Source organism: Lynx rufus, unplaced genomic scaffold (assembly GCF_022079265.1).
Source record: "Lynx rufus isolate CCGP_SWC_20201006 ecotype Redwood Valley unplaced genomic scaffold, mLynRuf1.p SCAF_9, whole genome shotgun sequence".
Taxonomy (NCBI): Eukaryota; Metazoa; Chordata; class Mammalia; order Carnivora; family Felidae; genus Lynx; species Lynx rufus.
Genome location: NW_025814897.1, coordinates 81,035,782 through 81,057,544, shown reverse-complemented (window position 1 = coordinate 81,057,544; position 21,763 = coordinate 81,035,782). Strand labels below are relative to the sequence as shown.

The 21,763-nt window shown below is 36.3% G+C and overlaps 1 pseudogene; it reads right to left on the bottom strand.

Annotated features, from left to right (window-relative positions):
- Positions 1–21,252, bottom strand: part of LOC124506002 (NEDD8-activating enzyme E1 regulatory subunit-like) — a 31,759-nt pseudogene extending 10,507 nt beyond the window's left edge.
- Positions 21,253–21,763: the final 511 nt, after the last annotated feature.

Genomic DNA, 21,763 nt, shown 5'->3' with positions numbered 1-21,763 from the left:
TTCAAAATCTTCAGCAGTTTATATTGACTTTTCTTTTTATATTTCTACAATAGGAAAAATAGGTATTTAATGATCACTTTTCATGATGCTGAAGGAGCACACACATGCCAGAGTTCAGCTTTGTACCCCTAAGATAGCAATACTAGCATTTAACCTGTATTCAATTGCAGGGATATTGCTGAATCACAAGTTGTTGGGTTCTGAGTAATTGGCAACCCATTTGTCATTAGGTTACTGATACCCACTCAATATGTGCATTTTAGAACTTGGGGATTGTATTTGTGAACTATTAGAAGTGAAAAGCAATCAAATTTGAGGGGAAAAAAAGACCAAAACAACTAAGCAATATTATTCATAGGAGATTTAACTAAATGCCATGCATTTTCCAGGATTTCATTTTACATATAGATTGAACCATATGAAATTCTATTTATGTAAATCTAAAAGAGTAAAACCTTAGAAATTTTATGTAGTTCAGTGTGACAAAGAAAATGAGAGGTCTTTTCATGGAGTTATGCCATGGCGGCAGCCATTTTTTCAGGATCTAATGGATTCAGGTCACTGTATTAATTCTAACATCCATATGCCTCATCTGTCCAGCAATATTTATAGGATTTACTGTTTGGCAGACAATGTACTGTGGAGTTAGGTTACACTATTGTATGCAGCAAACAATATCTTTATCGTCATCAAACTTACAATGTAGTAACAACACAGTAAATACATAAGTAAAAATTATGTGTGCTATTTTCAACAGTATTAAGTGCTGAGGACAAAAATATATAGCAGGGAAGGAAAATATTTTGTGGGAGAGTCAGGGTTGCAATTTTAAAGTAGCTTTTCTGGAAAGTTTTCAAGAAGAAATAAAGTCTGGAAGGAAGAAAAAGATAAGTCATGTGATTGTAAAAAAAAAAAAAAAAAAAAAAAATTCCTGGCAGAGAGAAAAGCAAGCCTAAACAGCCTGAAGCAGGAGAATGCCTGGTGTGAGGAGATGGTCAATATGGATAAAAGAGGTGAACTGTGGAGAAAAATAATGAATAATAAGATGAACAAAATAATGGTGGCACCAGATTAGGTGGAACCTTTTGAATCAGAGGAAGGACTTTAGCTTTTACTCCAAGTGAGATGGGAAGACAGGCAGTTCTGAACAAAGAAGTGACATTATCTTCTTTATTTTCCAACAGACTCATTCTGTGTAGTGGGTTGGGAATAAATGTAGGAGCAGGGATAGATGCTGGAAAACAAATTAGAGGGCTGATATAATTATCCCCATGAGTCATGGTTTATTTGGGACAGAGTGAAGCACCATGTTGGGGATGGAAAGTGGTTGGATCCTTGTTTTGTTTTAAAAATAGAACTGAGAGTATTTCCTGAAATCTAGGGTATTAGTGTGAGGGAAAGAGAGGTATTGGGAGTGACTCCAACATTTTTGGCTTTAATGGATTTCAGTTCTGGATATACTGCAGTTGAGAAGCCAAGTGGGTATTGAGTGTCAAGTAGCACATTGATTAAGATTCAGTTAGAGAACCCAAACCAGTAAGAATGGTATGGAAGAAGGGGTTTATTATAGAGGTTAGACTTCCAAAATTATTGGAACTGATGAAGAATTTTTTTAGGAAAGCTGTACTGTTTGTATCTGGTGGTGGTCCTGAAATCACTCTTCCAAAACAAGGTGGGCAGTTGGGGAGAAAACAGTGAAACAGATTTAGCAGTACAGAGCAAACCCTAAAACAGTATGAACAATCTAGAATGACAAAATGGAACCTGCGAGAACAAACTGGAACATAGGTCTCTCTCTCACTCCCTCTTATCCTGATGAGGATTGGCTTGGAGAAGAAACTGGAGGGACTTCTGGGTGGCTCAGTCAGTTAAGCGTCCAACTCTGGCTCAGGTCATGATCTCATGGTTCGTGATTTTGAGCCTGCGTCGGGCTCTGTGCTGACAGCTCAGAGCCTGGACCCTGCTTCGGATTCTGTGTCTCCCTCTCTCTGCCTCTCCCCTTCTTGTTCTCAATCTCTCTCTCTCTCTCTCTCTCTCTCTCTCTCTCTCTCTTTCAAAGATAAATAAACATGAAAAAGAAGAAGAGGAAGGAAAAGGAGAGAAGAAGAAAAGAAGAAGAAGAGGAGGAGGAGGAGGAGGGGGAGGAGGAAGGAGAAAAGAAAGAGAAGGAGAAGAAGAAGAAGAAGAAACTGGATCACTGTGCTACAGAGAACATGGTGTGTTTGGTCCCAAACCAGACAAGTTGAAAAGAGAAAATGTAATAGCAGCCAGAAAAGATGGATATTGTGACCTTCCTCATTAACAAAGGGAGCCAGATCAGTGAAAATGTGTGTGAGCAACACCAGGCCTGCTGAATGGCCATTGCTTTACCTCCAAATCTCATTTCCACCTCTGTGGTCAACCCTAACTTGGAAATATTAACCCAGATAAGCCAGGTTGACAGAATACAAAACTACCACATCAAGGCAGTTACAGAGTGTGTGTAGAATGCAGGAAGGAGAAAGGGGCTTAAAGTATACACCTGGATTTATTCCTTTAGCGGTAATACCCAAAGTGATCGGATAACATCACCTGAAACATGTTGCTGGAAAGTAGAAAAGTGTCTAAGAATGAAGCCCCAGAGCACTCTAATTTGTTGATATTAAGGATATGAGGAAGAACTTGCCAAGGACTCGAGTAGTAACAGAGTATAGGATGAAAATCTTATAAGGATTGGATCCAAAAAGTCAAGTGAAAACAGGGTGATTCAAGAAGGGAAAATGATTGTTTCTCCTCCCCTGCCCCCACCATTATTGAAATCCCCCATTGGGAAAATGGACCTTGGAGTTTCATTCAAATTGTTTCCCCAGACATAATAAACAGTAGAAGACAGTACCAGTTTTTTTCTATGTCATTAGATGACAGAATCACTTGAAATACATATTTCCTTTTCTAAATGAGAAAAATGTTTATTAAGAAAACAACAATTTAACAGCTCTCCCTTATGATTTTATGGACTAGAGCACAATCTGAAGACAATTACAGTTTCAGTCATAAACACACTACGTAGAGTGTCGCGACCGGCGCGACAATCACCGAGGTCAGGGTCCTGAGGGTAGGGGAATGCAAGAAAAAAGAGAGAAGAGAAAGTTTGGGAACAGGAGGGTCCCCTGGGCTGATGGCCCAAGTGACGGCTTTATTGTTGCTGTACACAATCTTTTATAATATAAGACTTTTATGGATCAGGTCATTCTAAGAATAAACAGGTTTCACATGATCACTGCCAGCCAAAACATTTAGTTCTGTATACCTTGTGAACTTTGTGAACGGGTCACAAGACCTTGATTATAGATTGCTAGCAAAACACAGTTCCCATGTTTGTGTCTATCTGACTCGGGGTAGAAAAAGGGAGGTAGCATTACTGCCAACACCTGCAGACCACAGGCTTCAGGAATTAACTCTCTCAGCCTTGACAAGGCTTTCGTATGCCCTTGAAAGTGGGGGAATGGGAGGGGGAACCACCGGGTTGGCTTGAGTCAACGGGGAACATTGCTCGACCTGGTCTCAGCCTGGCACCGGGGCCCGGCCCCCCACAGTAGGGTGCTTATTTTATAACCAGAAGGTTGCTGAAGTTTGTGACATGCTGACATAAATATGTTATGAAAATTATAATGTTTGGTGGTAATTGTGATTAAACTCTTGGACAGCAGCTCCTCCAAAGAATGCAGCAATCATGTAGCCTCCTATCAGCAAATTTGTAGACGTAATCATCTTTTATCATTACAGATAGCTTATGTTCCTTTTTTAAAAAATTTTTTTAAGTGTATTTATTTTTGAGAGAGAGAGAGAGAGAGAGAGAGAGAGAAAGAGTGGGGGAGGGGCACAGAGAGAGGAAGACACAGAATCTGAAGCAGGCTCCAGGCTCTAAGCTGTCAGCACAGAGCCTGATGCGGGGTTCCAACTCACTAACTGTTAGATCATGACCTGAGCTGAAGTCAGACCCTTAACCAACTAAGCCACCCAGGCACCCCATGATAACTTATATTCCTAAAGGAAGCCAATGAGAAAAGTCTTTCCTGTATTTTCTTCAGTCTGATAGTCAGCTACCCCTCGTGGTCTACCATATTGCTTATGAAATTTTTTAACATCCCAGAAGATTAAGTACAACACAGCCCCATTATCTAGAATGCCAAACCTGGAAATACTTTCATCCATTTTAAATATGTTCAAACCATATTCTTAGTTAAGGATCTACATGTTACAATGTGAAGAAATGGAGAATTGCTGCAGAATGACTTTAATTCTTTCTCTGTAACAGCCTCTCTTGCCTGGCCTATAGACTGTGGCATTTTATCAACATGATTAGTACAGCCCAAGCATCTTTCTTTGCTTTAACGGTGGTTTGCAGTTTTGTGTATGCACCCTAATCTGCAATCATACAGGGAATTGTGCCTCTAACAGGTAAGTATCCTTGATCCCCTTTGGCCACAAAGCCCTTTAAGGTCTAAGCTAAAATCCAAACAGATGGAATCTGTTTGCTGATATTTTGCAAGAATCATCATTAAATATATCCTTAGTACTGATTGCGATCTGAGTTTATTGCTGTGTTTATGTTTTTAATTGTGGTTTATATACACAATGGAGTACTACAGGGCAATGAGAAAGAACGAAATATGGCCCTTTGTAGCAACGTGGATGGAACTGGAGAGTGTGATGCTAAGTGAAATAAGCCATACAGAGAAAGACAGATACCATACGTTTTCACTCTTATGTGGATCCTGAGAAACTTAACAGAAACCCATGGGGGAGGGGAAGGAAAAAAAGAAAAAAAAGAGGTTAGAGTGGGAGAGAGAGCCAAAGCATAAGAGACTCTTAAAAACTGAGAACAAACTGAGGGTTGATGGGGGGTGGGAGGGAGGGGAGGGTAGGTAATGGGTATTGAAGAGGGCATCTTTTGGGATGAGCACTGGGTGTTGTATGGAAACTAATTTGACAATAAATTTCATATAATAAAAATAAATAAATAAATAAAGTGACATAAAGTGGCAAAAAAAAAAAGCTTCTTCAAAATTATCTTCATCTTCTGGAGCCCCAATATCATTTCTTACAATCCTTTGTATAATCAAATCGCTGAGGTTCTTTTTCTTTACACATTTTAGATGTTAATCCATTTCTTCCACAGTTCCACTGTGCTAAATATTTAGCTATGATCACAGTCAATGGAGTGTGGCTATGGGCCTTTTTTTCCCCATATGATCCAAACCATAAGGCTATATAGACGTTCTCTCAGCTCAGGAAGTGGTTTATCTAGTTGTGGATCTTCTAATACATTATCTGGGTAAAATTCTATTGCTGGATGTTCTTTTATAATGACTATCCCATAGCCAACCATCTGTATATAGCCTACAGATTAAAAGAGAAACATGGGAATTCCAGAAGTTTTCAGCTAAATGTAGTAATGTACTTTCAGGGAGCCTACTTGCAACCACAGTAGAAAACCTACAGAAAAAAAAAAAAAAGGCCATTGCTTCAGAAGGTTTTCTGAACTCTCTTCCAAAAACTAAATAGATACATTGTTATTTAATGCTTACAAGAATCTGCAACTTGAGCTTGGTTCTTGCTGACACTGCTATCTTAAAGGAAAAAGTAATGTTTTCAATATCTTCTCTGTAGATATGATTTCCAGCAATAATGGTAAGTGAATCGATACCTGGTAGTTCCAAGCTTTAAGAATTTCAGGTCCTGTGGCTGTTGGATCTATTAGGTAAACATAAGCAGATTCTAAAATCTCTTGCCCACGATTGATTACTACACAACTTCAGCTGCCCAGCCCCCAGAGAACAGCCAGCCTGCAAAGTACCACCATCACCTCCTGAAGTAATTTTTTTTGTTTGTTTTTTTTAATAGGTTCCACGTGGAAGTATTTTTTTAAATCAGAAACCTTTCTGTCTCTTTTTTTCCAGCATTATTGAGATATAATTGATATATAACTTTGTGTAAGTGTAAGGTGTAGAACATGATGATTTGATACATTAAGTACATTTTTTTAAACCACAAAGTTTTTTTTAAATTTTTTAAAATTTTATTTTTTTAATTTACATCCAAATTAGTGAGCATCTAGTGCAACAATGATTTCAGAAGTAGATTCCTTAATGCCCCTTACCCATTTAACCCATCTCCCCTCCCACAACCCCTCCAGTAACCCTCTGGTTTGTTCTCCATATTGAAGAGTCTCTTATGTTTTGTCCCCCTCCCTGTTTTTATAGTATTTTTGTTTCCCTTCCCTTATGTGCATCTGTTTTGTCTCTTAAAGTCCTCACATGAGTGGTCATATGACACTTGTCTTTCTCTAATTTCACTTAGCATAATACCCTCCAGTTCCATCCACATAGTTGCAAATGGCAAGGTTTCATTCTTTTTTATTGCAGACTAATACTCCATTGTATGTGTGTATATACACACCATGTCTTCTTTAACCATTCATTCATCGATGAGCATTTGGGCTCTTTCCATACTCTGGCTATTGTTGATAGTGCTGCTATAAACATGGGGGTGCATGTGTCCCTTCGAAACAGCACACCTGTATCCCGTGGATAAATGCCTAGTAGTGCAATTGCTGGGTCGTAGGGCAGTTCTGTTTTTAGTTTTTTGAGGAACCTCCATACTGTTTTCCAGAGTGGCTGCACCAGCTTGCATTCCTGCATTAAAGATATTTTAATATGCTTTAATATAGTGCAGGGATGAAGTTTAATATGAAACTGAAATTTCACCATGAACATTTTCTGGTCATATGTTGTCCATTTCATTGATATAGAGTGTTACCTTGATGTTCTTGTTTAGTCAAATCTACGGGTGAGAGGAAGTGTACAAGGGAGTGAGAATAAACTACTTATCTGGAGCAAAAAAGCCCCCTACAACTCTTGAGTTCAGATTTCATTTTAGGTCAGTTTTATACTAGTCAGTGAAGACCTCAGTATAAATTATACAAACGGTATAAACTACGAAGACTTTTTAAGCTATCTGTCTTGTAGTCATTTTGTCAGTTGCTCTTCTCCAGAGCTGGTGCTACAGTGTTTATTTCCAGCTCTCTAGTAGGGTCATTTAGCCTCTCTTTACCTTTAAAAATAGGGCTAAGTTGTTTGATTTACCTCAATGAGATGATATACTGCTGATGAGATAACATTTGTGAAACCAGTTGGCTGCCTCACAAAATAATTGCCACTGTGATTTCAAAACCACCAACTAGATTGTTTTCCTATCTGAAGAATAAACCCCTGAAATTAGATGATTCCTGCAGCTTTACATGGGTTTGGAATGAAGGGAGATTCTTTTCTGCAGGAAAGAATGTATGGTTGCCAAAGGTGGCCTGTCTGTCTCAGAGAAATCTTGAATGGTTACATGATGCGTTCATGCATGTGCATTGGGAATGTACATCTCTGAAAGATGCAGACGAAGCCCTCAAAGACAGACTCTGGTTCCTGGGAAAGCATCCATCTTCCCTGTGGACTGTTTTGTGGCATTACTATTTTCTAAGTTTTGCAGATTGTAAACCCAGATTATAAAATGGGAGACATTTTAGTCGACTTTATTTACCACTGACAACCCAGTTCTCAAAATTCTGCCCACTCTTCCTCCACATTTTACTAGCATGTCTAGTCTCTTTATCCTCTTCAATCTGCTTTATTTCAAACTGCTGCTATCCTCTCACTTTGAATGTTGTGATGATCTCCTTCCTGTTCTTGCTTTCATTATTCTATTTCTCCCTTACTTTCTTCATATTCATGGCATATGTTCATCTTTGATCTGGTCTCCATTCTGTCGAACCTATGCTCTGCTACTTTCATGAATAGAGTTTTTGTTTTAGTTATTCTGAAAAACAAACAGCTTTCTGAAAATATGATGTGTTTTATACTTTAGCCTTTGCACATGTAATTTCTGTCTGAAATGCCCTTCTGTGGGAGCTGCGGTATGATGTGGTGATTGGTAGTTGCCATAATGTTTGGTGGCTGGTGTAAAGATTTTGGAAGCTGGATTCTTGTGTTCAAGTCCTGTATCTTCCTTATTTACCTATATGACTTTGGGCAGTGTTTTTGAACTCTTTTTCCTTACTTCCTCGTCCTGAAAATGGAGATGATATCCCATCATCATCTGTCTTAAGAGTTTTTGTGAGGCACAAATGAGGTAATTAATGCATGAAAAGCACTTAGCACTATGCCATGAACACAGTTGACAACTGATACTATTATGTTGTTGTTGTTGTTGTTGTTGTTGTTGTTAATATATTTTGGCCAATTCCAGTTTATCTCCTGTTTAAGTTCCAATTTTCTTTCTTCCTTTCATTCTTTCATTCTTTCTTTTTCTCTTTCTTTCTTTCTTTCTTTCTTTCTTTCTTTCCTGTTGTTTTTATTAAAACTTTTCACCACATTCTTTTCTCTACTATCAAAGGAATTAATCACTTTTGTGTGTGTGTGCCAATCTTCTGTATTCTATAGATGATCTTATAATGTAGAATTTACATATTATTGGTATTCTAAATCTGTCTTACTCATTGGACTATGAGTCTTTCTTGATGTTAGGACCTAGGTTCCATTTCTTTTCTTTTTTTTCATTTCTTTTTTAAATTTCTTTTTCTATTTTCTATTTTTCCCACTTTTTATTATAGAATCTATCATAAGACAGATGCTTAATAAATAAATTGAATATATGAATGAGGAGTAGAGTCAAAAGGAGTGTGTCAGAAAATACCCCTGGGAGGTCTAGTAGATATTACTGCTCTCTAATTTTGAAAAACATGTGACCCCTAGGGCTTGATAGAATTTTTTTCCTCAAACACATGAACGCTCTCTTTCCTAGTATTATGAAATGAATACTTAGTAGAGAAGAGCCCTTTTCCTTTCAGTTATAACTTTGAAGAAATTCTTCTCTTGATTCCAACTAACTGACTTCTTCATTGACCCAAAAAGGTAAAATGATTTGTTCAGCAGAAAGTCCCAGATGGCTTCAGGCAGTTTTAGTTCAGCACACTTAAGGGAGCTCAATAGGAGAGATTTATACTGACATATGTCAGATTTTCTGCACTGTTCTTGGAGCTACAATTTTGGAACCAACATTAATTAATATTCAGCAATATTTCCTGAACCATATTAATTTCACAAGTTGAGAATGGGAGAGAAAAGCTTTGGTTTTAATCTTTTTAACTCCTTGCTTAATTTAGACTGGAAATTAATAAATACAGATATTCATATATCCATAGTTAGATCACAACACATATGTCTTTTTTAAAGTGACAGTATTAGTGGATCTTTAGTATTACTATTTAAAAATTTTTAATTTTATCACAATAAATTACATGAATTTAAGTAAAAGAATTATAAAAGACATCAGTTATTAGCTCTCAGAGCCATTTTCTCTACTTTTGTTTTGTTTTGTTTTGTGCATGTTAAAGGAAATTTTAAAAATCATCTCAGATGATAAACAGTTTAACTGGGAATTTAGCTTCAAGCATTTGAAATAAAATCGGATTAGATTTCTTAGTATTTTGATATTTGTCTTTAGTGTATAAGTTTGACAAATCATTTTATTATTGTTTGCCTCAATTATATACATCACCTGGCACAAAGGTACCGCCTACATGAGTGATGCATATAAAATAACTCTTCTCTGATGGCTTCAACCAAATGCTTGCTTTTTTATGATCAGCTTTGATCAGCTTTAAAAAGGCTCTCTTTTTTTAATTGAAGTTTAGTTGGAACATAATATTACGTTAATTTCAGGTGTGCAACATGGTGATTCCACAAGTCTTACATTACATGCTATGCTTACCACAACTGTAGCTACCACCTGTCACCATACAATGCTATTACAATACCATTGAGTATATTCCCTATGCTGTATCCTTCATCCTCGTGACTTATTCATTCCATAACTGGGGGCCTGTATCTCCCACTCCCCTTCACCCATTTGCCCATCTCCCTCTGGAAACCTTCAGTCTTTGTATTTATGGGTCTGTTTCTGCTAAACAAAAACTCTCTTAAATCAAGGACATATGGGGTTTGTTTTCAGCTTCCAGGTGGTTTAACCTCCACTCAGCTCAGTCAGTTACCCTTCATACTTTTATATAATTAATTTCAATGTGCCTTATCAAAATATATTGGTAAAACATAAAGAGAGGCAAGTAATACCTCAGTTTCTGGCCCAGACTGAGTATCAAACAGAGCCACAGGATATAGACCAGTTTTATGTAAATGTCTAATGCCCTGAAGTGTTGTAATATGTGCTATATAGGGAAAGGATATTTGTTTCCTACCAGCAGGATGGTGGGCATACTGAGTTCTATATTCCAGAGTGGTGTTGAATTTATACTAATATATCTACTTTATCTTCCCAGATCTGTGTAATAATGATGAAATATAACTTTTAGTGTAAAACAATAAGTTCTCTCCAAAACCAGGGTCATGTTCTGTTGACCAAGTCAGGAATGTCATGCATATATGTACCCAACTGAATAAAAAGGGCATGCAATAAAAATTAAGCTTGTGCTCTCATCCATTTACTCCGTTCAGATTGCTTTATTTTTGATGTTCACTATGTGATTATTAGAGCAACTCTCTACATATCTCTCCACTCCGATTATCTATGATGTGCAGTACCCTGGTGTGTTCTCGTAATGCCTTGCCCTTATTAAACTCAGTAGATGTTTGCAGTCGAGACTAGGCCTTTCTTGTAGCCTGGCCCCTTTTCTGTATTGCTCCATCATATAATCTTGTTTTATTGTCTTTGTTACAATTCTCATTTTATATTTCATTTAACTGTTTATTTTTTGGCCTGCTTTTATTGTAAGGAGGGTACAGACTGCATTCATTTCAGTTTCTTCTGTATTCCTGGAGCCAAGAATGATAATTGGCACGTAATTAGCACTGAGTGTTTAACTTGGAATGATCCAACAATTATCTTGAGGAATAGGTTTTTCAAGTCACACAATAAATGGAAAAAACAGGATACAAATAAAACCAGTTCTTCTGTAGCCAGAGCCCATTATCAATATTTTATATGCCATGACCTCATGACTCAAGGTTATTGCTTTGCCCTCATCTTAATCACACCCTACAAATACTAAATTTTCTAGTCAGATTAGAACAAATTCAGCCTTCCATGGATGGGGAATTGCCAGAGGTTTTCATGTTTAAGGCAGAGTCACATTCTTTGAGTAGATTTGCGTCTGAGCAAGGAAGGCACATTCTCTTTGAACTCTGCTAATTTATAATTCAGATTAAATAGCTCCAGACTCATAGAAGGGCAACGATCTCTTCACTGACACACTAAATTGCTATGATCCTTGAATTCTTCTGGATTGGACTGAATTCAGCTATTGGAAAAATGACCTCAAACAAGTAGTTATTGAGCACTTTCAGTACTGGGTTTTTTTTATTATTATTATTATAAGCTTAATATCTGCTTGAAATTTATAATGTTGTTAAAATAGTTAACACAAGGGTAACCTGAATTACTAAAGGCTAGTGTGTAGAATTCAAAATTCTTTTGACCTGATATAACCTGCAGATAACATCTGGAGAAGTGAGTTATTCTTTCATGCATGCATACATGCCAGTATTTATTAAGGGCACACGCTTTTTAGGCATTGCTTCAGCACTGGGAAAAAACTACATTTCAAAATAAATGTTAATTATTAATATGATACATTAATTACATTGATCAAACAATCATTCCCTGCTCCACAAGGGAAGAAAACAAACACATGATTTATTTGTTGTTTTTATTTTGCAAAGTTTCAAGATAGGATGTTTCTGTTATTCAATACATTGATTTTACCGATAATTAGCCTTACAACACTATTAGAAAAACTGCCAGTCCTTGTATGCTCCAGTTTGTTGATTTGCAAATTGATTAAGTGCAAAGAGAGGCATAAATCAGAATGTCCATATCTGTTTTTTTTAGGTTCAGATATCCCATTGAGTTTACTAATACACATTTATGTTTAATGTAAGGTTCTCTACTTCATAGAATACATGATTGATGGATGACAGCTTGGATGACCGCTTAAGCACTTTTCATATTATTTAATCTTACCCTCCATATTCAGTCTTCTGAAAATACTCATATATTTCTAGTTTGAACTCCAAATCTCATGGTGTTTCTTATTTCTGTTTTCCATACCCATACCCCAACAAGCCAGTTACCAAATACCAATTTTGGAAGTATATCTCAATTCCTTATTTTTTTCTTACCATTCTCACTTTGAATGCCCTAATTTCAACTGTAGTCACACTCTGCATCCAGTGTTGTATTCTCCCAATATGCTCCCACATGAATTTTGAATTGCCTTCTTTAGAACAGAAGTCTAAAGTTTCTTGTTGGTGTATGTCATGTATTATGTAAACTCTTTTGCAGTGAGGCATCCAGGGCTTTTGTGTTCTGCCCCAATCTAATTTTGTAGTTTCATCTCCTATCCTTTTCTTCTAACTCCCTCACCATATAATCCCAGCCCCACCCTCACACACATTCTAGGCTTTTTTTAATGTGGCACATACTTTCTTTAATGTGACATGCCATGGCATGCCATTCTTTCTTTGACCTGATATAACCTGCAGATAACATCTGGAGAAATGAGTTGTTCTTTCATGCATGCATACATGCCAGTATGCATACATTCCTTCCAGACTTTATCTTCTTTATTTTTTTAATGTTTATTTATTTTTGAGAGAGAGAGAGAGAAAGAGAGAGAGAGAGAGAGAGAGAGAGAGAGAAAACACAAGCAGGGGAGGGGCAGAGAGAGAATGAGACACAGAATCTGAAGCAGGCTCCAGACTTTGAGCTGTCAGTACGGAGCCCAATGCGGGGCTTGAACTCACTAGCTGTGAGATCATGACCTGAGCCAAAGTTGGACACTTAACCGACTGAGCCACCTAGGCGCCCCAGACTTTATCTTATTAATCTTCATGTATGCCTCAGGGCGCCTGGGTGGCTCAGTCAGTTGAGCATACAACTTTTGCTCAGGTCATGATCTCATGGTTCATGAGTTCAAGCCTCCTGTCGGGCTCTGTGCTGAAAGCTCAGAACCTGGAGCCTGCTTCAGATTCTGTGTCACTGTCTCTCTGTTTCTGCCCTTCCCCTACTCGTACTCTGTCTCTCTGTTTCTCAAAAATAAAAACATTTAAAAATTTTTAAAAATAATAAATATTAAAAAGTTAAAAAAAATCTCCATGTATGCTTTAAGAACAAGCTCTCATTCTGCTTCCTTCTACTACTTGGTATAAACTCCATGGGGAAAGGCTTCTTATGCCACTGTGTGCTTAACCTATAATGACATTGTCCAGGCTCTATTATAAGGGTTTCTTTCCCTTTGTTTCTCTCAGTAGTCTGAAAGCTCCTTAAAGGTGTACACCAAGAGTTGGTGTGCTCTTGCGATTCCACAAAAATGGAAGAGAAGGCCTAGGCTATATAAAATACTCCGTAAACATCAAATGAACAAAATAGATTCATTCTTCATTCTCACTCTCCTTCAAATATCCACCATCTCCATGAATTCAATTTATGATTGATTTTAATGTAATCTATTGAGAAAGAGATTACAGCTCTCATTTTTTATACCTAACATCATCTCCTCAGCTTTATTAATGTTTCAAAGAGCAAATCTTCATTGTGGGAACATTTTTACTACAGAAAGATCTAAGTCTAAAGCAACTCAGAAATTTAACTTTGTAACAGACATCGTTGTTTCTTAAAAAAATTACCGTTCTGAAATAAGTCATGGCAAGGAGAAAAAAAAATTCTCTGTGCTGGAAAGAGGAAGAAAATCTGGCTTTGGGGAAGGTATTGTGAATCAGGTTAACAAAGAGTCACATTATGTGCCATAAAGGTTTTATGTGATGTAAAATGTGAAGAGTAATTCAAAGTTGTGAATTGACAGACACAATCCTAAGGAAACCCAGAGCAGTTTTGAACTCTAGCCATAACTATAAATGCACATGCTGCTCAGAGTTTCTGTGCATGTATTTTAAAAGATGTGTCTAGTTATTATGTGGTTTGGACATCCTGGGCGTATAGTGTTTGGATATTTGAGGCATGAAGCAATTGCTCACTCATCATCCTAGACAATAGTTTTTTTTTTTTTTAATTTTATTTTTAGTTTCTCACATAAAAATAGAAGTTTATTATCCACTCATATGCGTTTCCTCATTATCTTCCCATCAAAAGAAAAAAATATAAATGAAAATACCTTCACTATTAAAGAAGCCTCTTGAAAAATGAGTTCCCATCGTTGTTGAGAAGCAGTTCTCCAAGACATTTATACACGCTTTGTGACAGAGTTTGTTCCCAAGGATGTTTGCATAGCAAACTAGAGCTAGTTTCTCCCTCTGGGTCAGAAAGCAGATGTGTTTCCTCACCAGGATAATAAAGATACTCCCTTCCTGCCAGGCAAAGGTTGGTCAGATTTTTCTTTATGAAATTGAAGGTTTTCTAAGCTTAGGATCTTCAGCTGTGCCATAGATCCACTGTGTGTACATTATTCACCAGGACCTGCTTCCTATCTTCCCCCAAGGGACTTGGGGACAAGGGAAACTGATAGAAACACAGAACTGCCGGCTGCATAGTAGATATTAAACTGCAGGAATCCAATTAACTCATTGTTTCCTTACTGGACATAATGCATGAACATGTGATCAAGGTCAAGGCCGATCCCACAGCTGCAGTTGGTACTGCTGCTTGACCACTAGACAACTTTGCTTTCCTGGCTTCATTTCCTGATTCTCTACCTCACAGTCTATGCTGTAGTTTGTAGTTCCCCAAACATGCTGTTCTGCTTCTATCCTTTTTTCCTCCCCTTATATCTGCTTGGCCCTGGTTATCTTCCTTGCACAGTAAATGTTATCTCATTGTCTTCTCTTCATGAGAATTTTCCGGACTTTTACAGGTACCAGACTTTATCTAAGTCATGTGCTTCTATTATATCTTTTAGCAGGTCTCCATTTTATGTATTATTGTTTTATTTTTCATTATTTACCTTTGTGCAAGATGCATATAGCAAAACTATTCGGTAACTGTTATGTGCCAATCAGTAATAGATACTAGATGGAGATATGTTGATAAACATAAATGGATCCTGATTTCTAGGAACTGACAAAGAATTGGGAAAGTTGTACATCATATATATATATATATATATATATATATATATATATATGGGGTATACAACAAGGAGACCAGACAATACAAGGTCCACTCTTGGAAGCCTTCTCTGTGGAAAAGATGCTTCAGTTGAGGCCTGAAGGGAAAGTGGAAGTAGTTCACAAAAAGACTGGATAGATATTATATATGACATCTGACCAGCACTCAGTGAATTTAAGGAAGGAAACAAATCAACAAATCAATTTTTCCTGAAATTTTAATATGTTCTCTTCGAATTCCTGACACTTTTTGAAAATAAATTTTTTTTAATTCTTTTTTTTTTTTCAACGTTTATTTATTTTTGGGACAGAGAGAGACAGAGCATGAACGGGGGAGGGGTAGAGAGAGAGGGACACACAGAATCGGAAACAGGCTCCAGGCTCTGAGCCATCAGCCCAGAGCCCGACGCGGGGCTCGAACTCACAGACCGCGAGATCGTGACCTGGCTGAAGTCGGACGCTTAACCGACTGCGCCACCCAGGCGCCCCTGAAAATAAATTTTTAAGGCTTACTTCCTAAAAGTGATTTAAAAACCGTATCCTTTTAAAACAAATAGCTTCAAGTTCTGTACTGGTTGTGTCTGCGTGCCACTTTCTTCCTTCTAGGACACTGGCTATTAAATCTAAAAGGATATATGGTATGTTGGGACCCTGTTAGTAAACCTCACATATTGGATGTGGTGTAGAAAAAAAAAATGGGCCTGATATTTTCCTGTTTGGAAAATAAACAGAACTGGGGCACCTGGGTATCTCAGTCAGTGTGTCCAGCTCTTCATTTCAGTTCAGGTTATGATCTTACGGTTCATGAGATCAAGCTCCGCATCAGCTCTGCATGACAATGTGGAGCCTGCTTAGGATTCTCTCTTTCATCCTCTCTTTCTGCCCCTTTCCTGCTGTCTCTCTATCAAAATACAGAAATAAAAATTTTTAAAAATAAACAAAATTACCTATTCTTATAAAGACAAAATACATTTTCCTCCATTGGCATTTGGCAAGAAAGCACCTATGGTATCTCCTTACTGGACCCAAAGAACTTGAACTACCTACCTATCCACATACAAGACAGATCATCTTGTTATCATCTGAAAGGGTTTTTTGAAAATGTTTCCATTGACAGGTATATCTATTATGCCAGTCTGTTGAAGAAAATTGAATCAATGCTGTTTAAGAGAGGTAAGTTGCAACACTACTTGGGGAATTATCCAGCCTAGTGTCTAAATATTTTTATTCAGTTATAACATGGCCTATATCCACCAGTTTTTAAACCATCAGTTCTGAGAAAGTATATAATATACTAGTGTCAAAAAGGAAAATGATGAATTTTATTACCCACATTTGCAAAAATGACCTGGAACTGTGTTCGTGTTACATCAAGATCTTGTGCCGTGTATGATGAAAATCGTTTTGGGAATGAAATAAATAACCAGATCAAGGAACTGTGATGTACTTGCTAATTTTAATTCCACAACAATGATTTTTACTGCATTTCACTTTGCAATTAGATAGTCTTTGTTGCAGACAAAGATCTGTACCATATGCCTTTGACTTGAAAAATTACCGATCTCTCTTTGCGGTTTTCTTCAGCATATCTAATTCATTCAATGTAACGTGACTATAAGCACAGAAAAAAATTACAGTTGCTAAACTTTCAATTCCTCAGAATCAGTCAACTTGAAAAATCAATATATCTTTCCTACATTAGCATATTCTACATTAAAGGAATATAAAGCAAAATTAAAAATTAAATGACTGTGCATCTATAGAAATGATAATATAGTTTTTATCCTTTCTCTTATTGATGTGATTTGTTTTGTTGATTGCTTTACAAATACTGAATCTCCCTTGCATCCCGGAATCAATCCCATTTGATCGTGGTATATGATTTTGTTAATGTATTGTTGGATTCAGTTTGCCAATATTTTGTTGAGGATTTTTGCATCTACATTCATAAGAGATATTGGCCTATAGTTTTCTTTTCTTTTCTTTCTTTCTTTCTTTCTTTTTTTTTTTTTTTGTGGTGTCTTTATCTGGATTTGGTACCAGAGTGATAGTGGCTTCATAGAATAAATGTAGAAGTATTCCCACTCTTCTATTTTTTTGGAAATTTTGAGAAAAATAGGTATTATCTTTTCTTTAAATGTTTGGTAAAATTTGCCTGGGAAGCCATTTGAACCTTTGATAAAGTGCAGCATTCAGTTATGATAAAAATCATCTACAAAGTAGGTTTGGAGGGAACATTCTTTAACCTAATAAAGGCCTTATATGAAAAGCCCACAGCCAACATCATACTCAATGGTGAAAAACTAAGAGCTTTTCCTCTAAGGTCAAGAACAAGACAAGGATGTCCATTCTCATCACTTTTATTCAACATAGTATTTAAAGTCCTAGCCATAGCAATTATACAACATAAGAAATAAAAAGTAAAATCCAATCCAAATTGGATTGATAGAACTGATAGAACTGATAAATGAATTCAATAAAGTTGCAGGTTACAAAATCAATGTATAGAAATCTGTTGTATTCCTACACACTAATAATGAACCAGCAGAAAGAGAAATTAAGACAACAATCCCACTTACAGTTGCACCAAAAATAACAAAATATATAGGAATAAATTTAACCAAAAAGATAAAAGACCTGTATTCTGAAAACTAAAACACTAATGAAAGAAATTCAAGATGATGGAAAGAAGTTGAAAGACAATCTGTGCTCATGGGTTGGAAGAGAAAATATTGTTAAAATGTCTATACTACCCAGAGCAATCTACATATTTAATGCAATCTCTATCAAAATACCAACAGCATTTTTTTTACACATAACTGGAACAAACAATATTAAAATTTGTATAGAATCACAAAAGACCTCATGTAGTCAAAACAATCTTGAAGAAGAAAAACAATTGGAGGTAACATAATTCCAGATTTCAAATTATATTACAAAGCGGTAGTAATTAACAGTGTGGAACTGGCACAAAAATAGACAACATAGACGCATGGGATGGAATAGAAAGCCCAGAAACAAACCCACAATTATATGGTCAATTTATCTTTGGCAAATGAAGTGTGAATATACAATGGGAAAAAGACACTGTCTTCAACAAATGGTGTTGGGGAAACTGGGAAGCTACACATAAAAGAATGAAACTGGACCACTTCCTTTCACCATATACTAAGATAAACTGAAGTGAATTAAAAACCTAAATGTGAGACCTGAAACCATAAGAAGTCTCAGAACAGACTGACATCAGCCATAGTAACATTTTTCTAGATATATCTCCTGAAGCAAGGGAAATAAAAGCAAAAATAAACTATTGAGACCACATCAAAATAAAGTTTCTACACATTGAAGGAAACAATCAACAAAACTTAAAAGCAGTCTGCAGAATGGGAGAAGCTATTTGCAAATGACATATTCAATAAAAGGCCAGTATCCAAAATATATGAAGAACTGATACAATTCAACACCCAAATAGTATAATCCAATTAAAAAAGTGGGCAAAAGACATGAACAGACATTTCTCCAAAGAAGACATATAGATAGCCAACAACACATGAAAAAATGCTCAGCATCATTCATCACCAGGGAAATGCAAATCAAAACTATAAGGAGATCACCACACATCTGTCAAAATGGCTAAAATCAAAAACACAAGAAGCAGCAAGTGCTGGTGAGGATGTGGGGAAAAAAGCACTCTCCTGCAATGCTGGTGGGAATGCAAGCTAATGCAGCCACTGTGGAAAACAGTATGTAGTGCCTCAAAAAATTAAAAATATACTACCTTACAATACAATAATTGCACTGCTGGATATATACCAAAAAATCAAAAACAAAAACACTAATTCAAAGGGATACATGCACCCCTGTGTTTATTGCAGCATTATTCATGATAGCCAAACTATGGAAGAAGCTCCAGTGTCTATGGATAGATGAATGGATAAAGAAGAGGTATATATATATATATATATATATATATATATATATATATTCCGTGTATATATGGTGTGTGTATGTGTGTGAAATCTTGCCATTAGCAACAACATGGATGGAGACGGAGGATGTAATTCTGAGTGAAATAAGTCAGAGAAAAAGACAAATGCCATATAATTTCACTCACGTGGAATTTAAGAAACAAAACAAATGAGCAAAGAAAAAAAGAGACAAACCAAGAGACAAAGTCTTAACTATAAAGAACAAACTAATGGTTATAGAGGGGAGGGGTGTGGGAGATTGGGTGAAATAGGTGATGGGGATTAAAGAGTACACTCTTTAATGATGAAAAAATAAAAAAGAACAGTGATTACAGAAAAAAATGATTCTAAATTTATGTGTTTCTGAATTTTCCTACTATGTGTAGTTTACATTTCTGCAGTCCAATGGACCTCTGTTGTCTGATCATTACAAAATAAATACTGAGAGCTAATTATGTAACAGTTACCATTCCTGGATGTGGGAATACAGAAGAAAACAAAAGCACAAGCTGTACCCTCAAAGAATTTACGTTCTTATAGTACAGGCAGACCAAAAAAATAAATTGAAAAGTTAAATGAACTGTAAAATGATAATTGTAACAAAAATAAAGAGAGTTATATGATAGAAATTAAAGGAAGTGTTGGCAGTGATGGGTAAGGTGATGAGGGAAAACATTCATAAGCAGATGCTTTCTGAGCTGAAAATCTAAATGAGGAGGATCCAGCAAATAAAATCAGTTTATGTTCTGTATCTATAAAATTGGAGTAATATCTACTTTATAAAGTTTTTATGAGAATTTTTAAAAAGCTCTATAGGTAAAGTGAATTGTCAAGTGCATGAGATCAGAGTAGTAACCTGGCTGAAATTGTGACCTTGCCTTCTTGAGATAACTCTGCTTTTCTGCAAATATAAGTAGTCACTACTTACATAATGAAACTGTTCTCATACCTTACACTACCCTAGATCCTTTTTTAAAATGTTTATTTATTTATTTTAACAGAGAAAGAGCACAGGTGTGTGAACGGGGGAGGGCAGAGAGAGAGAGAGAATACCAAGTAGGCTCCAGTGTAGAGCCTGACACGACTCAATTGTATGACCGTGAGATCATGGCCTGAGCCAAAACCAAGAGTTGGACAGTCAACCAACTGCGCTACCCAGGTACCCCTGCTAGTCCTTTTAAACAGGATTTGTGTTATAGAGTTGTCCTTGTTTATTTGGACAGTAGCTGTTTGCTATCATGTACCTGTGACTGGGTTTCTTAAAAAAAAAAAAAAAAAAAAGAGGGCAAACCAAATCTTCTAACTAACCTTCCATTTCTTCCTTTTACTGTTTGCATCAAACATCTGGGTTTGCAAAAGACAGTCTATTATGCAGAGGCAGTGTATGTTTTAAGGTTATTTGAAGGCACAATAAGGGGTGGATAATTAGGAAGATGATGCTAATTGTCGGTGGGTATAGGGAAGTATAACAGATCAATGTTTTCAAACCTTTTTCACTGCAAGGCAAATACAAGAAATGATGAAATAATTTGTAAGCCACATGGATAAAAAGATTCTAATACCAGGCAAAATGTTTATGAGTTAATATTAGGAAAAGAATATACATTTTTGGGTTAACACTATACCTAAGTTAGCATCCTGGTTTTATTATGAATGAGTTTTGTGTCCATTGGCAGTTTGCTCAATCCCTAATTCCTTTCTTTAGGTGATACCCAGCTGACTCAAGATTGTTAGCTGTTTGTTTATTTTGCAGCTTTAGTGAAATATAATTGAAAAAATTATATTTAAAGTATGGAGCATAGTGATTTTTTATACATACACATTGTGAAAAGATTACCATCATCGAGTTAATTAGCACTTCCATCACCTCACAAGAGAGTGTTAGCTCTTAATAGTAATGTCAGAATATCCCTTTCATCCTTTCCCATTCTTTCTGATTTATATTGTCTTTTAGAAACTTAGGACCCAAGATATATGTATGATCCAACTATGCTGTCTTGCCTTCAGTAATAACCCTCACTCAGTGGATCAAAGGCCAGTGCCAGGAGTCTCGGCCTGTCTACCTTCTCAACCATCATTCCTCGATGATTGCAATTAAATCTAGGACAGTATTCCTCCATGTTACTTCTCTTTCTTTTGTAAAAACAAAACGTTGAGCACAATTCAGTTTCGAATCTCTACAGTTAGCTGAAAGATGTTTGCAGTAGATTTAACAATGTTTGATGTTCCAATGATCATAATTATTGTTTGCTTCTAAACAATCTTTAATGTACACATTATTAAATCCCTGTTCTATTTTTAAGTGAGGGGAACTTGTTAGTAAATATTTTCTATCAGTTGCAGAAGAGACAGGGTCTTCATGTATTCATTATTTCGCTAGGCTCAGTGTGAGTAAGGTACTCTTCTAGAGCTGGAAATATAGCAGAGAAAAAGGCAGTATCTAGTAAGTATGTGTGTGAATGTGTATGTATTGTATAACTTGTAATATTATCTATATATATTGATATAAATATATTGCATGTAATATACATCGTGTAATATGTCATGATATATATAGTACATAGAATAATGTGTTTGCAAAGATGTATATCCCCAAGTCTCCAGGATCTATGTATATGTTACCTTCCATGG